Source organism: Physeter macrocephalus, chromosome 15 (genome assembly GCF_002837175.3).
Source record: "Physeter macrocephalus isolate SW-GA chromosome 15, ASM283717v5, whole genome shotgun sequence".
In the NCBI taxonomy this organism is placed as follows: domain Eukaryota; kingdom Metazoa; phylum Chordata; class Mammalia; order Artiodactyla; family Physeteridae; genus Physeter; species Physeter macrocephalus.
In genome coordinates, this window is record NC_041228.1 from 58,322,527 (window position 1) to 58,348,088 (window position 25,562).

A 25,562-nucleotide genomic window follows, 5' to 3' on the forward strand; every position below is an offset into this window, starting at 1 on the left:
CACGAACCCGTGTCCCCTGCACCGGCAGGCGGACTCTCAACCACTGCGCCACCAGGGAAGCCCATCACTTCTGTCATTTAAGCCACCCGGTTTGTAGTACTTTGTTATGGAAGCCCTAGCAAACTAACAAAGTCATTTTTAGTGATAGTCTCTCTTTCTGCAGGTTGCATAAATTCATCCCAAAGAAAGGAACAGTTTGAAGAGTCAGGCCACTTAGATTGCTATATGACTTCAGGAAAGCCACTTCAGTTTTGGGGGCACCAATTTCTTCATCTTCAGAGGAGCCATGATGCCTCAACTACCTACAATTTGTTGTGAAGTTTTGAGGATGAATGAAGACATTGTATTCAAAAGTTCTCTAAAGAATGTGAAGCAATCTGACAAGAATACGTTTTTCTGCTATAAGAAAAAAACAAAGTTGCATCCATTTTACTTCTAGCAGTTTAATACAAGCATATTAATCAGATAATGGGAAAATTTAGAATAGAGTCATTTTAAGCATTATTACTTCCATGATTGTACATTTAAAAAGTGGAAGGAAATGTAGGAAGTCTTCAATTCACAATGGCAAGAAAACCTAAGTTTATAATACCACTTGCTTTAATGTTTAGTCATTTTCTTCTGATCTGTTAGGATTACTGTCCCCCTTATTTCTTTTTTTTTTTTTTTTTTGCGTTACGCGGGCCTCTCACTGTTGTGGCCTCTCCCGTTGCGGAGCACAGGCTCCGGACGCGCAGGCTCAGCGGCCACGGCTCACGGGCCCAGCCCCTCTGCGGCATGTGGGACCCTCTCGGACCGGAGCACGAACCCGTGTCCCCTGCATCAGCAGGCGGACTCTCAACCACTGCGCCACCAGGGAAGCCCCCCCCTTATTTCTTAAAACTTTTCCATTTTACCTAGTGAGAGTTGAATAATCCAGTGATTAATAAGAATCAACATTTAAAGAACCTGGAAGTACCCTGTTACATTATCTTATATCAAAATGCATTATAACTTTCAAGATAGAAATATCCCTCCACATTACCTCTAGCTTGGAGCTTTCTATTGTAAATTTGTATAACTATGAACGCCATAGATTGGATTTCAGCTTCATAAAACTGATGCATGTAAACACACTGGCTCTCTTTTGGGTCATGTTCTTGATCTAATTTAACTGTTCTTACTGACCAGTGACATGCTTTTACTGGTGTAATACTAGATCAGAAGGCATCTCATCTCCATGCTGGATAAAGATTCAATTACAGAGTCTGTTACACTTGACTTTGTGGAACTTGCCTGAGAGATTTTTGCGGGAGATTGCTTTATGGCAACTCCCTAAAAATCCACAGTGAAACTTGAGCTTGGAAAGGGGCTTTCTGCTACATCTTTGCAAAGCCTCAGATAAATAAAATGCAGTTTCACTGTTCAATAAGTTAAACTTAACAGGATTCCAAGTATTGTTCAAATATGGCCTTTTTTGAGGAGGTTTTTATTATAACTACGTCCGCTGTGCTTTTAAAGTTAAAGCGATAAGTTCAATTTCATTTTTTAATTAATTTAAAAACAAACTACAAACCTAACATACATCCTTAGAATGATCAAACTATTTCCAGTTCTTTCTAAATAATAAATCCATTTAGTATTAAGTTCACTAGTAGTATTTAAAAAATAATCTATATCCAGCATCATAAAAATAGCTCTTCTTGTATTTTCTCCTTATTATTTCTCTGTTAGCTAATTGAACCAAATATCTAATAGCATTGTTGACAGACTTGTCAGAACAGTTGATCTGTTATAACTTTCCTCATACTCATAGACCCTCCACACAGCTGCTATGCAATGTGCTGAAAAGTTAACCCTTCATGTTTCCTTATATAAACAGGTAATTTGACTTCCCTCATCCCTATTCTTAAGTTTACCGATATATTCCTCTAAATTGGGAATTTAGAGGAATATATTGGTAAATTATAAATTGGGCATTTCTTAATGTATGCACTATTGTATTTATTATACAATGGAATAAATGATATCCAACATATTTCTGTTGTATCGATATATTTGTGTGATTATCTGATTGTCTTCCCCGCTAGACTGTAAGATCATGGAGAACATAAAATGTTCTTTTTTGCTTGCTCTGTAATTTCACTATGTAGTGCACTGCCTGGCACATGATAGAGACTTAAAAAACATGTTTGATGAATAAACAAAAGTTGAATTCAGGTACACATTCCTAAATTCTAAATTCTAAATGTGATACCAAACATTAGAATCATCATCCCACTGACATTTCGTTCCTTCACATGGAAAAGCTAATTGGCCAACATAATTTTATAGAGTCACTTTGCTGTATCATCTATTTTAGTGCTGGCTTGTTGGTATTGATACAGTATGCATCATATGACCCTGCATATGCATACAACTGATGAAAATGACAGCAACTTCATAATCAACAGAGAAAATACAATTCTGTATCCAGGAATCGTTTTCCCAGAATGATTCAATATTCAGAGCTTCTAAAATCCCCTTCCTCTTGTCCCAAACATTCTCTATTTTCTCCATCGTATACAGAAAAACTCTTCCTGTAAAAAGAGAGATTAGCTGTTTTAGACAACCAACACCCAACTGCATTTTCTCTTTGATAATGAAAAGAACTCAAATTGTACTGAAAAAAAAGGACTCAATAGAAAGTAGCATCACATAGGAAGCATTTTCCTTAAGGTTAGATGCTAACACAATTTGTGTAGTCTAGAAACCTCGGGGGTCCTATTTCCTAGGAAGGACAAACATTACCCACATATTATATTCTTTTAATCATGTATCTCTGGTCTTTTTCTTTTAATAATCATTTTATATTGTTTGTGGATTCTGTATATCAGAAATTGGGAAAGGGCTCAGTGGGGATGCCTTAACTCTGTTCTGCGATGTCTGGAGCCTCAGCTGGGAAGACTCAAAGCCTGGGGGTGACTATATGTGGCTGGAATCATTTGAAGGCTCGTTCGTTCTTATGTCTTGTGGTTAATGCTAGCTGTCAGCTGAGACCTCAGCTGGGGCTCTATATTACCTGACGTCCCTCCAAGTAACTGTGTGGGTTTATTTATAGCATGGTGACAGCATGAGTTGCAAGAGCAGGTATCCTCAAAGCACGAGGCAGAATGCATAGCACTTTTATAATCTAGCCTCAGAAGTCATAAAGGGTCACTTCTACTATACTCTGCTGGTTGAGATAATCACACAGGTCCACCTGGGTTCATGGTAAGTGAGCATAAACCTAATGCTAAATGAAAGAAATGACTAGGTCATATTATAAGAAGAACGTTTGGGATGGGAATATTTCTGTGGTCATTACTGGAAAATACAATATGTCACAGTATCACTACTCTGACTTTGGTATTGACCATTTTCATATATTTTTAAAATTTTAGTATATGTGCATGCAGAAATGAAAATATTATATTTCAAGCTATCTGTGGTTTTTTTCTCAATTTTGTCTTTAAAATTGATCCAGATTGATATATGTAACTCTAGTTCCTTTAACTTCAGTACAATAACCTTTTGTATAAGAATATGACAATTTGTTTGTTCCTACTCCTGCTTCTCTGGTCTTTTAAAGGCCCAGCAAAAGTGAATTTTCAGCACTCTGCCTGCAATGAGGTCATGGTTCTCAATATGTTCGTTATAAGTTGGTATAACATATTAACAGAAGGAAACAAAATAAAAATGGAAACAAGTTTATTTTCAAAAGTCCAGGTGAATGTTTAATTTATGTGTTCAATCTAAAAGATTTTTTTTTTAGGTTTTAAAATGTAATGCTTGGGGGCTTCCCTGGTGGCGCCGCGGTTGAGGGCCCGCCTGCCGATGCAGGGGACACGGGTTCGTGCCCCGGTCCGGGAAGATCCCACATGCCGTGGAGCCCGCGCGTCCGGAACCTGTGCTCCGCAACGGGAGAGGCCACAACAGTGAGAGGCCCGCGTAACAAAAAAAAAAAAAAAAAAAAAAAATTAATGCTTGTAATGTCATTTTAAAATGACAATATGCTAACCGAATGAATGAATGAATCAATGGGCCAACAAATGTCCTGATGATTAGCCAAGCAGTCAATGAATTCAAGACCCTCCATTATCTGGAGACAAACCTCCTGACTTGACTTATCACATTTCTTCCTCTGCTGACATCGGTGCCTCCTTTGGAATGCCTTCCATCGCAATTTCTGTCAGTGGCAAACCTTTCCATTCTTCAAGCTGCCTCAGAAAGTCAGTCTGGCAAAGTGACAAAGGCTCAGGCTCCAGATTCAGACAAATCAAGTTTTAAATATATACCTGCTCAGCCACTTTTAGACACTATGAGCTTGATCAAGTTTTCTAAAGTTCGTTTTTTAAATCTATGAAATACAGATAATAATCGTATTAACCTGATAGGTTTATTTTAAAAATTAGAAGACCTAATATATGAGAAATGCCTATCATGTGGTAGGTTTTCAAAAGATATTAATTTAAAAAATTCTTCTTTGGCATTTCCTTCATGATACCTTCCTTGAGCACCATGTCCCTATAGTATAGTGAAGTAGTTCCTATGATTTTTTTGTTCCTTAGAATCATCTGGAGGATTTTTAAAAATCCAAATCGCTGGCTGTGCCTCCGAAAAATTAGTCAAAGGACAGTCCCTGGGGGTGGGAAAGAAGAATTTTTAGTTTTTGAAGTTCACTAGGTGATTCCAATGTGCAGACAAACTTGGGAAATATGGCAATAGTGTCTACCCAATCTGCCTGATCATAAGAATCATCTGGAATATTAATTAAAAAAGTAAAAGAGCCTCCATTCCAGATCTCAGAATCTGAATCTCCAAGGCAGAGACACAGGACTCTTTATTTTTATGTGTCATAGGTAAATCTCATTATCAGGCAGGTATGGAAACAAGCTATTGGTATGTTAGATGTACTTCTATATTAGAGTCTCTTAATAATTTATATTATTAATCTCTTTTTCAATGCAAGGACAGTGCCTCTTTTAACTTTGTTTCTTAATGTAGAGCTTACATATATTGGGTGTGCGATAAATGTTGAGTTGAACTGAATTAAGAATCATCAAAGTCGAGTAATTATTATAAGCCCATCTCTGAACTGAAACGTTTCCAATTTGTATTAAAAATTGAAGGTGGACAATTAGTATCCAAAGCACAAACAGTTGTATATAACCTGACATCTGAAAAGTGTCGGCATTAGTCTCAGCTTTGCCACTATCCAGCTTCAGGAACTTGGCAAGTTACATAACTTCTCTGGGCCTCAGTTTCCTTCTATGTGTAATGCTATATATATATATGTATATGGATGATAAGCTCTCAAAGTTCGTGCCTATTGAATACCAGACTGAGTCCAAATTTTATTCAGGATGCATGAGGAGAAACTGAAGCTACTATTTCCCTATTTTAAGCTGCCTCTCTTAATTATTCTTCCTGGAAGAATCATTCTTCCGTCACTTTTCTATAACCAAACATTCTTTCACATGTTAGTTTGCTTTTTAGTATCTACAAATGGAATGTGCTTAGAGCCTCGATGCCACTGCCCCTTCCCACAGGGACGACAGCCTCCATCGTTCCACTCTGCCATCGACACATATGCCTACACTTATTTTTATTCTGAGGCTTCTCTCTCACTGTCTGGTTTGTGAATTATGTGTCTGCTTTCTGCTTCCTGCCAGAGTGTTCACTCCTCACCAGTCAGCCATTTTTCATCAGTAGAGACACACAGTCATCACCCTCATTGGTAATCCTCTCACTATACCAGATGAAATACGTATTTATTTTTGTTCCTGTATTTAACCCCATCTCTTTTCACTTTTCTGTGAATCTGGCTTTAAGATTAAGATGACCAGATTAAGAGAACAGTTATGGAATGTTTACTCTCTGGCCTTCCTACTCACAGATTATAACAGAATCACCTTCAGAAAGGAGAATAATTAGCTATTAACTGCCAATTTATTTTTCATGAATTATATGGAATAAAAATAGTTTGATATTGAAATACACTTGATCTCAAAAAACTTAAACGACTGTAATACCACTCATAAGTATAATAAGTGTAAGTATAATATTTATAGTTAACTGATAGAACTAAAATTGTTAGTGTTTCTATTATTTAAAAAAATTATGTGCTTAAAGATGATTAATTTTTAACATTTAGGACAAAAGGGATATTGAAGGAAATAATAATAACCAAAATATAAATAATATCTGATATCAAAATATATTTTAAAGAAAAATAATATAGGACTACAATCATAGTGCATGTCTCTTGAATAAGAGCATACTTATTTTCAGTACTGCCTTTTAGGAGATGCGATTGAAAAAGCTATCAAAAAAGAAGTTAAATTTTTATTACTAAATCTAATCTCACATTGGGACCAAGACCTCTTTCATTTTGTCAATTGATGATCTAAATGTTAGGTACAGGTCAAATGTCCCTGATCATTCTGTAGGTCATTCAACTACGCACAGTCACAATGAGTCATACAGCTTACAGAACAGATGGAGGTATTTTATGGTGATTCTGCTTCTGTATCTGGATGAAACTAGCAGTGAGATTTTTCAGGAAGATATCTGTAATCATTGCCCTAAGTTTGAACAAATCAATAAATCTCTGTTCAATGCTAGTAAATAGTACAGATGAAAAAGTAGAAGATGAAGAAGAGCAAACAATAACTGTCATTTCAATTTTTAAATGCATTTTGAAGACTGATCATACAGGAATGGCTGTTGAAGGTACACAGATAACTGGCTCATGAGACAGATGGTTTAAATAAACTTTAGGACTATAATCCAACTGAGTCCTGTTCCCATATCCGTTGAGTACTGGTCCTCAGGATATTCACTTTGAACCCATCCACAATATTCTCCATAACTGCCATTGTTCAAAACAGTTTTGAAATACCTCTTTTGGCACAGATATGTATCTTCCATATGACAGAATGACTTGCTTGTGATGGGCCCTAATTTTTTCACTGTCTTTGGTATATAGATTGTTAGCATATACGCATGCATAGCAAAATGGTTACAAACATGGAATCTGAATCTAAAACACCTGGGTTTAAATCCCAACCCTACCAATTCCTACCTGTAAGACTTTGAATAAGTTACTTAACCCATCTATACATAGATTTCCTTTTCTCTAACTCTACATATAATTTATCAAGAGATTGTGAGGATTAAACGATTATACATATACATGTGAATATGTGTGTATGCCATAGACATGCATATATGACAGGCTAAATAATTATTTGCTACTACTACTATTATTATTATTATTAAATAATTAAAGAACATCCTTCTCTTGATATTTTATTTTTTCAGTAAGAAGTTTTCTCTGAAGTTATTTTATTTTCCACTTTGTAAATAATACCTTTAACCATGTAAAGTATATTTTCAAAATACTGCAAGATTTACTAGAAATACATTTAATATAACCATTTCAATAAAAATTTTGACATGGTAATCTCAGTATGGTGAATAGTATTATTATGTATTAATTCTTCCATTTGTTTTAGAATAACTTTGTAATGGCTTTAATTTTTATATAAATTTAGGATAAAATATTTATATCTTTAATCTTCCTACGTAAGTCCATAGTCTGTCTCTCCATTTTCAAGCCTTCTTTTAAATAATACTCACTAACAGTTTTATAGTTTAATTCATATTGTTATTTATAAGCATTTTACATTTTTGTTGTGATTTATTATGAATGGAATTATAGTTTTCCATCATATTTTCCAGCAGGTAATCGCTGATGTCTTAGGTTGGCTCCCCCAAAAGCAGATGCTGAAACAAGAGTTCATAGGCAAGTAATTTATTAAGAAAGTGTTCCCATGGAAAACTAGCCAGGGAGTGGGGAGAAGGAGATAGGGAAGGGGTAAAAGTCCAGCAAGGATACAACCTCAGATTAAGTCCTGAATAAAGTACCTTCAAGTTGATCCCACAGGGAACTGTGATGTGTAAGCGAAGACCCATGGCAAGGAAGCTATGGCTTTCATATGCCCAGACATGTCAGTGTATGGTAATTGAACACACGCAGGAAATATACATTCCCAGACACTTCTTCGTGTTCACTCAGGCAATGTAAGGCACAAGTAGCCTTAAGGCAATTAAACAAATACTATATAATGGTCACCAATGCTGGCTGTTAGAAACAAAATCACACTAAGGCCATGGCACCTAAAAACAGTAAAAAGAGGATCCGAGAAGATATTGGCAAAGTACCAAAATTGTCCACTTTGGTCCTAGCCTTGCCCTTCTCAGGTCTACTCCCATCACACAATTAAGTTCACTCCATCCTGTAACAGATTCTTCAAAATGATGGCTGGTCAAAATTTCTGAGGAAAAAGAACTTAGAAAAAACCTCCATATCTGGAAGAGTAGCTGCAATTGCAGTTATAGCTGATGAAGTTTAAATAATGCAATTATTTCCAAAGACCCGTCACCTTCTGTACGAGCTAGCAGGAAGAGATAAATGGGAATGTGAACAGCATCACCACCCTGCATCTTTCAAGCCTTTCACCTTGGCACTCACTTCTGCAATTCCCTGCAGGGATGCAGTCCTGCTTTCAGTTAAATATCCTGGCAGGGAGGGAAAGTTCAGAGGCTTCCACTTACCCTTTCTACCATAATAACCCTCACTTCCTGGATCAGAGGACCACTGCAGAGATTCTGCCAGATGCCAAGTGTATCTGACAGAGGTCAATTATGCATTTAGGAATGGGAGAAATAACCACCGGTGAGTCTGTGGACTTTATTGGGCAATTGGTGATTCAAACTTGGAACATCATTTATTACCTGATTATTTATAAACCCCACATTGGTATTCTGAGTCCCCAAGGATTAGTGTCAATCCCCAAGAGTTTAGATATTTCACTTTCTCTAATGCACAATTACTGTAGTAACTGGTCTCAGATCTCTTTTGACAAGGTTGGATGAAAGATAAGTGGTAGATTTCCACTGGTAGTGTTTCAGGGGACCCAAAACTCTCCTTCAATCAAGAAGCGCTTGGTCTGTGAACTGCCTTCAGTCTGGAATTAAGGGAGAACACGTGATTTTCCACTGTAGTGAGTCAAATCATACATTTGGCACACCACTTGGAATTTTTCTTGTTCTACATCAAGTAATGTTTTGCTGGTCTGCATTTACTTTGTTTTTAGGGACATGAAATTAATTATCCCCTGCAAAAGATTTCTGTGGATTAAAACTTCACTGCATATGTATATTACACTAATATGCCCACTTAGTCTCTGGCAGTTAAATGTTGCATTATTCTCATGAGGAAACCAACTCAATGATGCCATCTTCCAACATTATACCCGGTCTATCAAAGACATTCCCATATTTTAAGGATATGGATGTTCCGCTCACCTATGTAATTTCTCAGTGACTTAGTGAAGGGAGTGCCTTTCGGGCCCTTTCAGAAAAAGCAACGTGGGAAGGACTGGCTGCACATGATAAATCCATTCCAACTTGCCTATTTCCCTAAGCCCTTGGATTTCTTTCTCTATATTATACCAAGGAAGTGCTGATATTTCAACCTCACTGAGTAACCTCTGAGTCAAATTTTTACTCAACCAACCAGGGTAAAATGTTAGAGCCCCTTCCACCTGCCACAACCAACACATTACATTCAAACTCACTTGTAGGTGCACCATAATTTGACTTTGTCCATTCATAAACATTTTGCAATTCATTTTGGAGTACAAAATATTTCCTCCCAGGTCACCTTGAGCATAACCCCTTGGACCATAAGGAGAATTGACCCTAGTTACAAGATGGTTGAGAAAAAAAAGAGCTGTTCCATATAAGATAACTGTACCAGGAAAAGTTATTAAAGAATCTTTAATAAGAGAAGGCTAATTTCCTCAAACACAGAAGGGAGGGCTGCTTCCACTAGCAAAGAAACTTCAGAGTGTTGAGATGTTCAACACTCTTAACATTAACCAAGTCTTCCCAAATGTTCTATCCCAAGTTTTAGGGTCTATTCCTTCCCGATGGATGCCCTGACTTTCATGTGAGAGACTTGATGAGGCTGTGAATTTACCTTCGGTAACCCATACAATTAAATTTTCTTTCTGATTTTTCACAGGGATTATCATAGAGCTTTAGGAAGGAAGATATAATGTTTAGATTCACTATAGAAATTCTTTGGCTCTCCAAATGTGACTTGGCTGAAAGTCCCATGGCTTGAGATTTTAAAGATCTGAGAGGCATAATTTTTTTTTTCTGAAAGCGCCTCATTGCACAGAGGAGCAGCCATCTCACTCCAAGTGCTTTTGGTTATCACCGGAGCCATAACAGGTAGAAGCAGCAGCCACTTCAGTTCTCCGAACATGTGCTTCCCTGGATACTTTATCACAAGCAACTATAAAAGATAAGTTTGTTAGTCACGATGTCACTAGATGCCTTGAATTATTTGGATCCCATTTCATTTTGGCAAGGATCTCAGCACTAAATTCAAAGTTAGTTCAAAGAGAAAACTGAACCAAGCCCTAAAGCAGGGGTCCCTAACCCCTGGGCCATGCACCGCTACCGTTCCTGCTAGGAACCAGCCTGCACAGCAGGAGGTGAGCAGCGGGCAAGTAAGTGAAGCTTCATCTGTCTTTACAGCCGCTCCCCATCGCTTGCATTACCGTCTGAGCTCTGCCTCCTGTCAGATCAGCGGCAACATTAGATTCTCATAGGAGCGCAAACCCTACTGTGAACTGCGCATGTGAGGGATCTAGGTTGCTCACTCCTTATGGGAATCTAATGCCTGATGACCTGAGGTGGAGCTGAGGCAGTGATGCTAGCACTGGGGGGTGGCTGCAAACACAGATTATCCTTAGCAGAGAGGTTTGACTGCACAGCGACCATAATAAATAAATTTCTTGCAGACTCATATCAAGACCCTATCGGTGAGTGGCAAGTGACAACTACGTTGCATCTGGTGGCAGGCGTTATAGTGGCAAGTGAGTTGATATACTTCAATTGTACAGCTGCATCTGGTGGCAGGCTTTAAGTCAGAATCCAACACTTATTTTAGTCCGTGCGTGGCCCACCCATTATTTTATTTACCATTTCCATCCATGCCTCTCTCCCACACACTTGTCTCAGTCACAGTTGTGGTGAGCCCACAAGCTAACCCTAGCCAAAATGAGTAAAAAAGCAATCATCGCTGGAGAGCTTCTTTGAAAACGGGGAAAGACCCAGTGATGAGACAGCAGAAGACTCTAAGACTGCCAACAAAAAAGAAAGCTGCATTTAAAAGAAAATACCAAGAGTCCTACTTAAATTATGGGTTCATTGCAACAGGTGATTCACATTCCCCAAGCCTGCTTTGTATAATATGTGGCGATCTGCTATCCAGTGAAGCCATGAAACCTTCAAAACTGCTTCACCACATGGAGACCAAACACCCTACATTAAAAGACAAGCCTTTGGAATTTTTCAAAAGAAAAAAATGTGAACACAAAGAACAGAAGTAATTGTTGGAGGCCACCACTTCATCAAATGTGTCTGCACTGAGAGCATCATTCGTACTGGATACCCGCACTGCTAAAGCTAAGAAGCCCTTTCCTATTGGGGAAGAGTTGATCCTGCCTTCTGCTAAGGACATTTGTCACGAACTTTCAGGAGAGGTTGCAGTTCAAAAGGGGGCACATGTTTCTCTTTCAGCTAGCACCATACCTAGATGAACTGATGAAACAGCAGAGGATATTGCGGCACAATTGTTCGAGAGGATTAATGAGTCACTGTGGTACGCAATCCAGGTTGACGAGTCTACCAGTGTGGACAAGGCAACAATGCTTGTTTCTGTGTGATATATTTTTCAGGAGGATGTGCATGAGGATATGTTATGTGCACTTGTGTTGCCAGCCAACACCACAGCTGCAGAGCTATTCAAGTCTTTGCATGATTACATATCAGGAAATCTGAATTGGTCATTTTGCGTCGCCATATGCACGGATGGAGTGGCTGCCATGACTAGACGGCTTTCTGGTTTCACTACTCAGGTCAAAGAGGTCGCTTCTGAATGTGTGTACACACTGTGTCATCCGTAGGGAAATGCTGGCTAGCCGAAAAATGTCACCTGAACTTAACAACATTTTGCAAGCTGTGATTAAAATTATCAACCACATTAAAGTGCATGCCCTTAACTCACATCTGCTTGTGCAGCTCTGTGAGGAGATGGAGGCAGAGCACACTCGTCTTCTCCTGCAACACAGAGTGAGATGGCTTTCTAAAGGTAGATCACTGGCCGGAGTTTTTGAGTTACGAGAGCGGCGCCAGAGATTTCTTTTAGAAAAACAGTCACCACTGGCAGCACATTTCAGTGACACAGAATGGGTCGCAAAACTTGCTTACCTGTGTGACATATTGAACCTGCTCAATGAACTCAATCTGTCACTTCAGGGGAGAATGATGACTGTGTTCAAGCTGAGAGATAAAGTGGCTGCGTTCAAAGCCAAACTGAAATTATTGGGGCAAAGAGTGAACATTGGGAATTTTGACATGTTTCAAACATTAGCAGATATTGTGAAAGAGACTGAGCCAGGGCCTTCTTTCTCCCAGCTGGTGCATGTTCACCCATCTCAGCTTTCAAAAGAGATTGAGCATTACTTCCCGTCCACAAAAGACCCCTGAACTGGGAAAGAATGGATCCACGACCCATTTGTGAATAAGCCAGGTGAATCGACTTTGTCCGTGCTAGAAGAGGATCAACTGCTTGAGATCGCAAATGACGGTGGCCTTAAAAGTATGTCTGAGACAACTTCAGACCTCCATACCTTCTGGATTAAAGTCAAGGTGGAATAACCTGAGATTGCCACAAAAGTACTGAAAAGCCTGTTTCCATTTCCAACATCCTATCTTTGTGAAGCAGGGTTCACGGAGGAGACTCGACAAAAGCAACACACTTCGGTGTCACGGCCTCCCATCACCCCTAGATGGAACCATCTAGTTGCAGGAAAACAAGCTCAGGGCTCCCACTGATTCTGCATTATGGTGAGTTGTATAATTATTTCATTATATATTACAATGTAATAATAATAGAAATAAAGTGCACAGTAAATGTAATATGCTTGAATCATCTCGAAACCATCCTCCCTGCCCCCAGTCTGTGGAAGAATCATCTTCCACGAAACTGGTCCCTGGTTCCAAAAAGGTTGGGGACCACTGTCATACAGTATTTGTCTTTCTTTGTCTGACTTATTTGACTTAGCATAATAATACTCTCCCAGTCCATCCATGTTGTTGTAAATGGCAAAATTTCATTCTTTTTTATGCTGAGTAGTATTCAAGAGTGTGTGTGTGTGTGTGTGTGTGTGTGTGTGTGTGTGTGTGTGTATACCACATCTTTTTTATCCATTCATCTGTTGATGGACAGTTAGTTTGCTTCCATATCTTGGCAATTGTAAATAATGCTCCTATGAACACTGGGATGCATGTATTTTTTCAAATTAGTGTTTGAAATGGAATTAGAAATGGAATTACTGGGTCATATGGTAGTTCTATTTTTAGTTTTTTGAGAAACCTCCTTAATATTTTCCCAGTGGCTGCACAAATTTACATTCCCACCAACAGTGTAAAATGGTTCCCTTTTCTCCCCATCCTCACCAACATTTGTTATTTGTGTTCTTTTTGATGATAGCCATTCTGACAGGTGTGAGGTGCTAGCTCATTGTAGTTTTGATTTGCATTTCCCTGATGATTGGCAATGTTGAGCATCTTTTCATGTGCCTGTTGGCCACTGCATTTCCTCTTTGGAAAAAATGTCTATTTGGTTCTTCTTCTTTTTTTTTTTAAACATCTTTATTGGAGTATAATTGCTTTACAATGGTGTGTTAGTTTCTGCTTTATAACAAAGTGAATCAGTTATACATATACATATGTTCCCATATCTCTTCCCTCTTGCGTCTCCCTCCCTCCGCCCCATCCCACCCCTCTATGTGGTCACAAAGCACGAGTTGATCTCCCTGTGCTATGCAGCTGCTTCCCACTAGCTATCGGTTTTATATTTGGTAGTGTATATATGTCCTTGCCACTCTCTCACTTTGTCCCAGCTTACCCTTCCCCCTCCCCTTGTCCTCAAGTCCATTCTCTAGTAGGTCTGCATCTTTATTCCCATCCTGCCCCTAGTTCATGACCATTTTTTTTTAATCGGTTTTTTTTTATGTTGAGTTCTATCAGCTGTTTAAATATGCAGCTATTGACCCCTTATCAGTCATATCACTTGCAAATATTTTCTCCCATTCAGTGGGTTGTCCTTTCATTTGTAAAGATCCCTTTACCTTTGGTGAACTCTGAGGAAACTCTGATGCGTTTAGGTTTGATATCATCTTCCTTTTACCTGCTTAAGGTTCATTTATGCTTCTTGAATACAAAGATTCATGTCTTTAATCAATTATAGAAAATCTTAAGCTTTATCTCTTTAAATAGATCCTTTCCTTCATTGGTTCAATTCTCTTCTAAAATTCCTATTGGTTTGAGTAAATGTTTCATGACAAATATGTTTGATTAGCTTTTTCATTAAAAGTTTTTTTGTTTGTTTCCTTCTAAAATATGTTTGTTCTTTTTATTATTTGTGCTTCTTTCTCACATTTTCTATGTTGCAGTTGTTCTCATTCACTATGGCTAATTTCCTTGTGTTTTAATTTTAATTGTGCATTTATATTCGGTGGACTTTTTCTGTGGAGTTTTCACCTGGCCCGGGATAAGGCATCCTTCTTCAGAGGACAAACGTTTTTTCTTACAACATACGTGCAACATCTTATTTCATGCTATTTATTTTGTCCATTTTTCTGTTTTATTTTACTTGTCCTTTGCTATGTATGTTATGTTTTGTTTGCTTTTGAATCAACTTAAGTTCAGTTCTCAGCTTGTGGTTCCCTAAAACACAGGAGTTGTGTAAATTTGAACTCCGAACCAATGTGGTCACGCATTCTCAGCGGAGACATTTTTGCTCATTTTTTACCCACTGAAAGTAATCACCAAAACAAATAATCTTGTCTTCTGCCTTTGTTCGCAAGAAACATTTCTTTTTTGTTGTTTTTAGTTTGTTTGTTCTGTTTTATTTTTTCCATCTAATCTTTTACTAATAATACTTTAACCCTTTCTTTGCATTTTTATTTATATATTTATTTAAATTTTTATTTTATATTGGAGTATAGTTGATTAACAATGTAGTGTTAGCTTCAGTTGTACATCAAAGTGATTCTGTTATACATATACATGTATCTATTCTTTTTCAAATTCTTTTCCCATTTAGGTTATTACAGAATATTGGGCAGAGTTCCTTGTGCTATACATTAGGTCCTTGTTGGATATCTGCTTTAAATATAGCAGTGTGTACATGTCAATCCCAAACTCTTTTCTCAGTTTAGGTTCAAGGCCTTGTCTCCTGAGAGAGCTTCTTGGTTTTCTGGAACTCTTCTGCAGGAAAGTTATGGATTTCAGTTTTATTTCCTAATCAGTTTTCTAACTCTTGATTTTTTCCCTCTAGGGATTTCCTTCCATTATAGTGAACACATTAAAAATGATTTGTTACATTTCATCCATATAGAAATGTACATTGTAGTGAAGCTTTTCAGGGTATGTATTTTGCATTATTGACAAAAATATAAGTCCTGAAATTTTCTTTTTAGCTTCCTCTTTAATAAAGAGCTCCTTAAAGGATAATTTTTAATTTCTACATAGTAGTGAATATTGTTGTTTAATTTTGAGATTTATTGAAGGATTATTCCTAAACAGGAGTCCCCAACCCCCAGGCCGTGGACTGGTACTGGTCTGCAGACTGTTAGGAACTGGGCTACAGAGCAGGAGGTGAGTGGAGGGAGAGCACGCAAAGCTTTATCTGCCGCTCCCCATTCGCTCGCATTACCGCCTGGACCATCCCCCCTCCCCCTACCCCCGGTCCGTGGAAAAATTGTCTTCCACAAAACTGGTCCCTGGTGCCAAAAATGTTGGGGACCACTGATCTAAAATATTACCTAACTGGGGAATTTATTGGGATTTCTTGTGTGGTTTAGTGTATCATCTGTTTGATAAATGTTGTAAGGAAAATGAAAAGGATGAAATATCTTTGAAGGAAGAAATGTCGGTTATCAGTCTAATAATTAAATCTACTAATTAGACTGTTCTATGTCTTTATTTTATGTCTTATCACTTGTCAAAAATTGAAAGTGGTCATAACATGTCCCAAAGCCATTGCATTGTCTTATTTTCTTCCCATTTCCTTGAGCAGTTTATGCTTTGTATATGTTAATACCATGTTATTTGCTGCTTAGATTTTGATTCTATCATATCTTCAATGTGAATAGTAGCTTTTATCTTTCTTCCATTTACTGTTTTTGTTTTGGAATTCTGTCTCAGCAGCTATTCATAGTCTCACCCATAATAAATAATAGATTTTGTTTGCTGAATATACCTTTACCCATCCTTTTATTGTTTACTTTTTCTACTATTTTGTTTTGGGTTCTCTTTTCTGCGTATTTATATGTTTTGGAGTGGCCGAATTTTAATCTTTGTATTTTAATAGTGAGTTTAACCTTTTTTTCATTTATGGTTGTATATGAAATATTTAGTCATATGCACGTCACCGTGTTTCACGCTCTGTTTATTTTGTACTTTCTTACTGTTTCCTTTTCACTTGTCTTTCTCTATACAGATATTTTCTTTGCTTAGTTTCTGTAGTGATTTAGAAGCCACCCTATTTTTATGTTTCTACTAATTACTTAAAAATTAACATTTAAAAAAATGTACTTTAATATTTATATATATATTTAAATTTTTCTACATTAGTGTAGAAGTGCCATCCACTGACTTCCTCCTATGAAAGATAAGAAACCTAGCAGGCTTTACTTCCCCTCCTCCTGCCATCAACCCTACCCCACTGCCTAGTTTTAGTAAAAGATAATCTGGATTCTGAGGTTCAGTTTGGTATTAATGCATGATATATATCTTCCCTTAATTTCTTTTTATAGTTCCATGAATTTTTACAGCTGTTGATTTTAAAAAAAAGCAATGTTTGAATAGTTTCAATGTTTACTGGCTGACAGTTTATACCACAACTTCCTCATTTTTGTGATCTCTATTTTAATTAATCTCTTGTTTGACTAGTGAATTTCTTTTTTTTCAGAAGTGAATGTTGGCAGCCTATTTTCTGAGAGTTTGCATACGAGAAAAGAACTTTCTGTTGCCAAAGCACGTGACCAATAATCTGGCTGAGTACAGGATTTTTCAGAGGCAACATTGTCCCTCAAAAAAACTGCTCCTCCTTTTTTCCCCAGGCATTTAGCAATGGAGGGTTAATTCTTATGTCCTGATGGGTTTTTATTTTGATCTTTTAAAAATATATATTAGGTCACAGATCCAGTTGTCCTTAGAGAAAAAGCGAGATAATCAGCTCCCTGTATAATTCAAGCAGGGCCTTTGCCTCTCTACCATTCTTCCCTGCTGTCTTTGCCCGCAAAAGAAACAAGCCCTGACATGATACGGCTTACCATTTGCCTAGCTGCTCACATAAGAGAGGCTTGGCCACACTGGGGTCCCTCTGTGTCAGGAGCCAACCTCCATGCTGTCAATTCTCTGCTTGGTTTGAGCTGTCCATTCCAGGAGCAAATTCTGCAGCTCTCTAATTCTACTGGTGGAACCCAAAACCATATGTTTGGAAAAGAGAAAAGTAATTCAAGTGTAACGCTACAAGTCTACTTTGCCTCCATCATTCACCTCCTGATTTAGATAATAAAAATTATTTTACTTCTTATCCCCATCTTTCCATATTCATGTATTTCTATCCAACAATTGCTCTTCATAAGAAGAGATGTATGGACCAACCTCTTAATTCTTGATATCACCAACACAAAACAAAAACTCCTTGGTATAAAAGTAGATCATATATATCCATGGAATACATGCTGAATGGCCCTGCTTTGACTTTTACTGAACTGCACTTGATTTCCTATGCCATCTGCCTTCGTAAAGGATATTAAAGGAAATCATCTTATGAAACTTGTAAGTGTACTCACTGTAAGATATTGGTGAAATAGTGTTCGTTACGTTGCACAGTAAGGCTGTCGTCTGTAAGTTCAGCCTTAACCTAGGTTTTAAAACATACCCTTTCCTTAAGCAGGGACATTTCTAATCTTGTTCTCATGGTATATCTTCATCTCTAAAATTAAGCTTTTGTCTTGTAGCTCAGTTTCAGTAACTTTATTCTGTCCTAGTAAAGCTGTACCTTTTCTACCAGGTCTTTGTGCTGCCTTGTCCTTTTCAGTCTGCCTAAGTATTAGAGCGCTGCCCTGAAACTCCACTCCCTGTGATAGGATGAAGTCTCTCTGGTGCTAGACGGACTGCCCTGACATAAACTCTTCCAACACATAGTTCTCGGCCTACTAGTCTCCATGCAACTCTTGGCCATTGATCACACATTTCCTCAGAGCCTTCTCATTTCCTTCTAATTGCCTACTTTAGAGGCTTTCCAGAAAACTCAGCCACACCTCAGTGGGCCTATGTGGTCCTAAGAACCTACATTCCTAAATTCAATCTGTCCTACCATCCACCAAGCCCCCAGCTTTAGCTTAATACTTCTTTTTCACCAGAACTGAGTCAGTTCTCAAGGCTTTATCTGGATTTGCCTGTAGATGCCAAAGTCTTCTGTGAAGGCAATTAATATTTGCACTGTGACTTACTGAACATGCCATAATGTGTGAGTGGAGGTTCGTAGGACACATTCCCACTCATCTGATACTGAAATTCAGTTCTTTCAGAGTAAGATGGCGTCTCCTCCATGCCACATAGTTTTACCCCTTTTTTGCACGTAAATAGTTCATGTGTCCTTGGCATGTTTTTCATTTTTTCTCTAATCATCCTCACAAAGGAAACCATGAATAGTTATTCCTCCACCACTGAGTAGCACAAAGAAGAGAGAAACACACAAGTATCTCCTTTTGTTTTGCATGCACCTAAGTAAACCTTAAAAGTATTTCTACAAGGCTTTCCAATAAGTAGAAATTCATTATCAATATATTGGCAGTTTTTATTGTTTAAGTCAAGAAATGGCTACAAAAGCCAGAGGAAGAGGTTTTATAACATGTACCTTCAATTTTTTTCCTGGAAAAGGTTTTGATACTAAAATATTAAAACTAATAATAATAAGAAAAAAAAACCCAGAGGAAGAAATTTTTCAGAAATTCTGTCTCAATAATCTCTTTGGAAAGTATGGATTGAAAAGTTCAATTTGAATCTGATAAATCAACAAAACGAACTTAAACCTTTTAACAGACAAGTGTTTCGTTTCTGTGATACTCATTTAATCTCCTTGAATCTTTATGTGGGCTGTCTGAGCTTTTCTGATGACTTTGCACATAGTTATTTCTATTTATCAGTGAGAATTTATTACGTGCCTATTATAGCCTAACTTTTCCCAAGCATTTCACATGTGCTGTCTCACTACATCTCATATCAGACCTCCAAGACAAGATCATCATCACCATTTCATAGATAAGAAAACTGAGACCAGACAGCTCCAGAATGTATTTCATGTCCAATGAACTTCTAATACAAGTATTCTGGGTGGACAGGGAAAAAAGAGACCCAATCGTTAATATGAAAAGGTTGACCTAGCGCATAGTGATGCTATGAAAAAACACATATATGTTTTATTTAAACAAATTCCACTGTGAGGCACTGTTCTATTTTAAAATAAATATCCATAAGGGACAAATATCAACTCATTTAATCCTCAGAACAGCATGATAAGTACTGTTATTATCTCCATTTTACAGATGAGAAAACTGAGGCACAGAAAAATTATTACATGTTTAAGGTAACTCAGTAAGTGGTGACACAAAATTTCAGATCCTAGCAGTCAGGCTTCAGCGTCCATGCTCATCACCATCACGCTAAAAAGTAAAGTTAAGACAGCATAGGCAAGTCTGTATAGAGCAATAACCAGTAATGCTATACTTCTTCATAATGCTTTCCACAGATTTGAGATTTTTTTACTTTTGCATATAGTTTATCTCATTGCAAATAACAATGCTTTACGCCCTTTGCTCAGGTTTTTAGAATGTATAGTAAAGGATAAAAATCAATGACTGGCAAGGGAAGTTAAAATGTTCATGGCCTTTCGCCCTTGGGAAGAACATTTTCTAAGAATGTATTATTGGGGGAATTAGAACAGCTGAGTAAACATATTCATAGAATTATTAAATTTGAAATGCAAAGTATAAAAAAGGGAACACTATCCAGAAGTATTTTTCTGCAGAAAAATCTTATCACCCTAGCTTCAAACCTTAAGTTCATACATCTTTAGCATTAATGAAGATTTGTTTATTTATAAATAAGTAAAATAAACGCCATCTCATGTGACGTACTAATAAAGGTGGCACCAGAAAACACATTTGAAAATTTATTCTTTCCAGTTTTCTACATTTTTGCAGCTCCCTGCTTGTCCTTGGGAATTTTCGTTTCTTTAAACACTTGATCTGTCGGCGTCTGCCCCCTGCGGTAAGCCGAGGAGACCGCAGCCTTAAGTTCATTTCAGTTCAGGTTACAGAATGTGTGTAATTGAGGACCCCAGTACTTCAGCACAAAATCAGCCCTGTGGCTTTTTAAGCTGTGGCAGAGCCAGTGGAGGACAAGGGGAGGCGAACACAGCACTCAGGACGCCCCATGCTTCTGAGGGAGCTAGAATATTGCAGGGCCTGACTGGGGCATATTTCCTGGGCACCTGTGACTACAGCCGTGAAAACACTGGCCCAGGGAATAATCATTGTGGGTGAAAGAGCTTATTACTTTCTCGGGAGTCTGGGAGACCTTATGTATTTAATACTTTATTCACAAATAGTGTTTTCATTACCTAGTTCAAATGGGGAGTTACGCTAACATCAAATAGAATATCTTTTTTGTCCAGAATGCTAATATTGAGGCAGTGTCTTTGTTAACACTTGTTGATACACTGAATATATTTGTAAGCAGCCTGGAGAGAATACGAGGTTAAAGGAGATGAGGAAGGAAGAATATATCGATGCTGACTCTGAATGAATATATTTCACCGCTATTCAGTATTTGTAACTTATTTTTTTTATTGAGACAACATTCTAGTTACGGGGGTGAAATATCATTGACTTCAACTCAGAAATGGGAATGAAAATACCTGATTCTAATTAAGCATGATGGGATGAAGCAGGCCAGCCTGCAGCCTTGTGAAGCAATGGAAGGCAATATACCAACCAATGCAGCTAAGAGTCCTGGATGCAACCCCAAGTCTCTCACTCATCTGCTCCATGGCCTCAGGTAATTTGCTTAACCGCTGTGCACAACAATTGCTGTGGCCATGAAGTAGGGCTGATGGAGTTAATATGTGAGAAAACTCTGAGAAGCTTTAAAGTCAGGTACAGAGGCAATAGAGAAATGCCACGGTGCTCCCAGGAAGTGTCCCTCCCAAGAATTGTCCTACTACAAGATACCTGGCAAGCGGCAGGGAAATGTGACCCAGAGGCTTGCTTACAAGATGCCTGACATTTGAAAGCGAGGTTTTTCTGGGAGATCCAAGACCCTTCATTCCTGGAGAGAACCAGTGTGGTAGGCCTGCTCTGCCTGCAGGAAACATTTGCATAATTTCCTCTCCCAATCCACACCCTCATAATATTTGTGGAAAAAAATACTTAGAACACTTGATTCTCCTAGGGAAAAAAACTCCATAGCCTATTATTTAATAACTGTTAATTAAAATGATGTGGTATCTCTAGTAGAACAAGGTTTTAGGCTCTTGATGTACCAACGACCCAGTAAGTGAGCCTACATGCCATAACACACAGCTGTTTGAATTGTTTATTTTCAACCACAAAAGATATAAAGTTTACTACTTATTTATTTTACGTAGATTTGGGGACTCCCTCTGGTGGTTAAATAAAATAGTATTTTTATATTAGTAAAGCTACACAAATAAAAAGAAATAAAGGTAGCATCTACATAAAATACCTTCCTGTAGAATATGAAAGTTCTTTGATTTTTAAGATATGACACCCATCAAGGTATGGTGGTGATCATGATGACGAGGAATTTATTCAAATCTGACTTGGGTTGATTGTCACAATCACAGATAAAGACAATCTGGCAAAAACAAGCAGAAAAGGCAAAGCAAATTATACATTTTAAAAAATGCTTAGGGCTTCCCTGGTGGCGCAGCGGTTGAGAGTCCGCCTGCCGATGCAGGGGACGCGGGTTCGGGCCCCGGTCCGGGGGGATCCCACGTGCCGCGGAGCGGCTGGGCCCGTGAGCCATGGCCGCTGAGCCTGCGCGTCCGGAGCCTGTGCTCCGCAACGGGAGAGGCCACAGCAGTGAGAGGCCCGCGTACCGAAAAAAAAATAAAAAATTAAAAATGCATAAAATTCAGAAATGAACAAAATTCTAGAAAGCAATATGGAAATTGAAAGAACATTAAAACATTCTGGGCTTCACAAACAGTACCAAAAATTCCAAAGTGCTTAAATATCAACAAATGCAGCATTAACAACAATAAAGATACTAATAACATTTTCATTGTTGTAGCCAAAATGTTGTCTCTACAACTGTATTATTTGGTCCAATTTTTTCTGTCCCCAATTTTGTTTTGTCCCAGAGGAAAACTAATAATTGCTTTACTAATGAAGGCATCATTTGAAAGTCTGTTTGATAGATGGATTTATTTCTCTCTCATTCTTTACTAGTCCTCATAGAAGAACAGGATTTGTTTTTCAGCTTTTCCTTAGCTCCTCTCTCCTTTCCTCTGATCAAGGATGGAATATTATTACTGTTATCAGTGTCGTTTAGAAAGTGGAGTGAGCTCCCTAACTGCTTGCAAGATCATGAGGCGGTGGAGCTAAAAATTCCCTTCTGCTGAAGTCACAGGGAGCATCAATTTTCTACCATTGTCAAGGTTCTTTATCAAATACATTTTCTTGGCTGATGACATAAATAGCACTTAACATGGTGGCATGTGGGTGTTCTGGAAGTAGAGGTGGAAATGAGACAGTGGGTCTTGTTTCTGGAAAATTTTCCAAGAATATAAAGAACACCTCCTCCTCCCAGTTATCGCAGTCTCCACCAAATTCTTCATGCTTATTTTTTCAAATGGCCTGCTAAGGGACACCATAAAAAAGAACAAGTTACGTTAATCTCCTCCTCCTTTGTACCCGATTGAAATGAATTTTTATTATTGTACTTTAAGAACTGAAAGCAATTTCTTCAGAGAGAAGTGGTCTCAAATATAGAAGAATAAACCCATTTTTTTCAGGTTTATAAGATCAGCTTTAAATTTTTGAGCCTTCTCAGAAATCATCAAACACTCCCATGTGAGGAAAACAGGAAAACATATTTGCCCCTCATTTCTGATTTTGTATATATTTACATAAGTATATCTGTACATCCATCTTTATGTAGCCCAGGTCACTTCTAGGGCAAACACAGCAAACAGGAAAGAAGGAATATCTGTCTCCCCAGGTCACATTACCCCGGATCCCTCCTGCCCTGGAGAAATCTACTGAGCTATAAACGAGCAATATGAGAAGAATCGTAAGAGCTATTCATGAATTTAAGAGCTAGACTGAGGCTGAGAACCACTCCTGAGATGGAAAACTGGCAAACATTTAAGGAGGCAGCCACAGGCAGCAAAGACCACCCTCCAAATGGATATGTTCAGCCCTTCTCTCAGCCTCTAACTGTAGTGTTACATTCCCAAGTATGATGCCCCAGGACACTTGTAGAGCAATGTTCTGAGGGAGAAAAAATACATTCAAAATCAATTGAGTTGGGGAATGTTTCATATTATATGATTGGAATGAAGAAGAAGATGAAGAAGAGGAAGGAAAGGGGGAAAGAAGTGTTCAGTAAGTAAAATACATATAATACATAAATAATTTTTTTTTTTACTGAATCTAAAAAAGAGAGAGAGAGAGAGAATGAAAGGGAGAAAAAGAGGCTTGGGGCTAGGAGGATTCCTTTACATTCCACTTTCCTACAAATATATGTGGGTGAAATGGGTAGACACAGGAAGTACCATGGCCACAGTATGAAAGCTTCCCCACTGTCAACACCAGCCTATAAACATTGCACGGAACTAGTATCCTACAGAGCATACTTTGGGGAAAACTTCACAACAGAATCATAAAAATGTCATAGATAAGTGAAAAACTAATAAGAGGATTATGTATATATATTATATATATATATGTAAATATATATAAAGATTTCCCCAAAGTTTTACTATCCAGGTTCTTGTACCCAATTTATAATTCTTATATGTCTTTGAAATTGTCTGTTCATAGAGGTCACTAGATCTTAACCCTGGCTGCATATCATAATCACCTGGGGAGCTTTTAAAAAATCACTAGGTAATTAAAAAAAGAAATTACCTAGTGACTCTGGTAATAATGTTCCAGGATGACTAATATATTTAGAAGTACCCAAATAGTCAAGTTGCAAACCCAACATAAACAGTCAAAAGACACCTCCTTGGGCTTCCCTGGTGGCGCAGTGGCCTGCCGATGCAGGGGACACGGGTTCGTGCCCCGGTCCGGGAGGATCCCACGTGCCGCGGAGCGGCTGGGCCCGTGAGCCGTGGCCGCTGAGCCTGCGCGTCCGGAGCCTGTGCTCCGCAACGGGAGAGGCCACAGCAGTGAGAGGCCCGCGTACCACAAAAAAAAAAAAAAAAAAAATTTTTTTTTTAAAGAAGGCAGAGAGCATTAGTCTAACTCTCTCATTTTACAGACAAGGAAAGAGGAGCCCAGAAAGGTGGCTAAGTGTTCTGCACACCTCCTTTCCTTTTGGTTACAGCTCCTTGGTTTTCTTCCCAGCCTCCTTCCTCTTCTTGCCCTATGTTGTTTTTGAGGAAACATCACCATTTCCCTCCTTTACTAAGAGCTGGTTCAAAGCGGCAAGAGTAGTGGTGACAAAAGAAGTAAAAACAAGGAGAGGCAGGAGGGACCCACTTGCTCTTCTGGACTAACCTCCTTCCCACACTGCCATGGTTCTAAGCCCTCAGGTAAGTCCTCCCATAATTCTTATATGCAACTTCAGTTTCTTGGTCAGTCCTTAGAGTAAGCAGAATAAGGTACCCCAGTGATGCATTTCTTAACCCTGAAATCCCCTGGGAAGAGCCTAATGTACACAGGTCCATTAGAAAACTAATAGCCTATGTCCTTCAATTTGACCAGGTCTTGTCTTCAAGACACTTTTCTATAGGGGCCCCACCATGACTTCTGCACTTAGGGATTGTGGGTTCCAAACAGTGATGCCTGGAAGCATTTGTAGCCTTGGTCTTTGATCTCCCCAAGCATAAGACCCAGTTGTCTCCTGAAATGCTGATTCCCTAGTCTGGCCTGTTCTTCTCCCAAATTTTCTTGCTTTCCCTCTAGGACTTGAAGACTTTTCTGGACTCCTGGTCATGTCGTTGAGTCCTGCGACTTCTGTAATTCTTTTCAGGCCCTTCCTTTGTGTGCCCAAACCAAGGCTTGGTTCTCTAGGAAAGGCACATGCCACCTGGTCTCCACCTTTCCATCCACAACACCTGTCATGCCCCACCCATGGGACTGTAG

At 38.4% G+C, this 25,562-nt stretch overlaps 2 long non-coding RNA genes across 2 annotated transcripts in view; one reads left to right on the plus strand and one right to left on the minus strand.

Moving 5' to 3' along the window:
- Window positions 1-25,562, minus strand: part of LOC112065821 (uncharacterized) — a 72,426-nt gene that overhangs the window by 19,329 nt on the left and 27,535 nt on the right. The window lies entirely within an intron of this gene.
- Window positions 7,822-18,927, plus strand: LOC114487841 (uncharacterized). Its single transcript, XR_008619446.1, has 3 exons — window positions 7,822-12,990; window positions 15,736-15,807; window positions 17,123-18,927. It is a non-coding gene; the product is annotated as an uncharacterized lncRNA (long non-coding RNA).